Source organism: Hipposideros armiger, unplaced genomic scaffold, assembly GCF_001890085.2.
Source record: "Hipposideros armiger isolate ML-2016 unplaced genomic scaffold, ASM189008v1 scaffold_108, whole genome shotgun sequence".
Taxonomy (NCBI): Eukaryota; Metazoa; Chordata; class Mammalia; order Chiroptera; family Hipposideridae; genus Hipposideros; species Hipposideros armiger.
Window position 1 is genome coordinate 2,489,390 of NW_017731458.1, and position 1,949 is coordinate 2,491,338.

Here is a 1,949-nt window from a genome sequence, read left to right on the forward strand (position 1 = left end):
TCATATAATTCCACCCCTTCTTTCCACCTGCTCTGCTCTAGGTTCCCAGGGGCGCCTGCCATGGGTAATGTCCTGCAGAAGTGATGGTTTCTGTCTGTCTAGGGCAATGGCAAGAATTTAAGTTCTCAGGCCTGAAAGATGTGCCTTGAATTTGGCCTTGGTCACTTACCAACTCTGTAGCTTTGATGGAGTTTCTGACCCTATCTGGGAATCAGTTTCCTTGTCTCTCGCTCTCTTCTCATTGGATTCTCGTTTCATTTATTTCAAAAATATTTCCTTTCTGAGTGTGATGTACATTGATATCAGGCATTGCGTCCCTACCTTCAGCTTAGTAGCATACAATGAAGCAGGTAAGGCATCTCGTGTGTGTGCTGACACAAACTAGGCACTCGGTAAATGTGGGCTGCCCCCTCCCTCTTCAGAACAGAAAAGATCTCTTTATATTTATTTCATTGGAAAAATTCCCGTTTCTTTGCAGTTTCCCAGGAACAAGCAGTCTCTGCTGTGGTTTTGCAAATTAGTACATCCCTCTGCAGATGGCAGGACTGATCAGAGAAGTACACCATGGGTACAAAGTCACATGGCAGGGTGGTGGGTGGGTGACAAGGATGGTGCCACGTTGAGTTGGAAAACTATTTCCCGTCACGAATATGTCCCCTTCCGACTTGCTTAGGTACTTTCAGGCCTTGCAGAGCTCATGTTCTCCATCTTGGCGTGCCTACCTTTCTCCAGCTTACAACCGCTCAGGTGAGAAAGAAAATGTATTAACTTGTGTATCTGGGATGTCCAAGGGCAATTCTGTCTTCTATCTCTTTTCTGCCTCCCTCTCTCTGTTGGTTTGAGTCCACAGCTGACCTTCTTCATGTGATAAGAAAGATGTCCCATGGCCAGCCCTAATTCCGTTTCTGACTCACTTAGCACCTCTGTAGGAAAGATCTTCTTTCCTGGTAGATTTAGCACAAAAACCCAGGGAAAGCCTCTGATTGGCCCTGCCTGATCACGTGCGTATCTCAGAACTAGTAGCTGTAGAGGTAGGAATGAGTGTTCTCACAGGGCATGTGTCTACCTTTGGCAGGGTTCAGCTCACCAGAATCTCACAGAATGAATTTCCTACTGGAAAGAGGAGTGTGTAATGGAAATTACACACCCCTCCACATTTACATTTCCAATGTAATGGAAAGGGCTGTGAGACAAACAAAAATAGCAGGCATTGCCCGTCAGAGCCCTAACTTCCAAAGCCTCAGTGCTATACCCACAGCTCCTGGCAGTGTCTCTGCCTCTTGTTCAGAGAAGCTACAGGGAGAAAAGAACATGGTTGTTGGGGTCACGTGGATATAGGTACAAATGGTCATTCTGTACCCCAAACTGTGGGTATGGAACTGATCAAATTCTCTAATCCATTGGAAGCTCAATTGCCTCACCTATAAAATGGGGATAACGGTTCCGACCTTGCAGATTTTGAGGATTAAACAAGCCAACCACCGAGACTAGTGCTTGGCATAGAAGAGATAATTAATCTACTTATGATCTCCTAGCCTTCGGTTCCTAACCTCCAGCTTGGCTTCTTGGCTCCCAACTCCTGGACCCAGACCAGATCTGTTCATTCTTGGGGGCCCACCTGCTCCTTCTGCCCAGACTGAATTCAGAGAGGGGCTCACTCTGATGAAGTGGAAGAGGGTCTCACCAGGAGATGGTGCATGTGGTTTTGTGTTTGTTTGTTGTTTCCATCCTGATAATAAATGTGCAAGTTTTACACTGTCGCCGAACAAATAAAGCCTTGACATACGGGCCTCTGTTTGTGTGCCTATTTAATTAGCCATGTTTCATGTTCCATCATCTTTCTATTGCTAAGAATGCTACTTCTCAAGAACTCTCTCTCTCTCTCTCTCTCTCTCTCTCTCTCTCTCTCTCTCTTTCTCTCTCTTTCCCTTTCTTTCTTTCTTTCTTTC

At 45.8% G+C, this 1,949-nt stretch overlaps 1 long non-coding RNA gene across 1 annotated transcript; it reads left to right on the forward strand.

The window, feature by feature from the left end:
• Positions 1–468: 468 nt before the first annotated feature.
• Positions 469–1,734, forward strand: LOC109385112 (uncharacterized). The gene is made up of 3 exons (XR_002124552.1): positions 469–568; positions 674–747; positions 1,536–1,734. It is a non-coding gene; the product is annotated as an uncharacterized LOC109385112 (long non-coding RNA).
• The last annotated feature ends 215 nt before the right edge of the window (positions 1,735–1,949 follow it).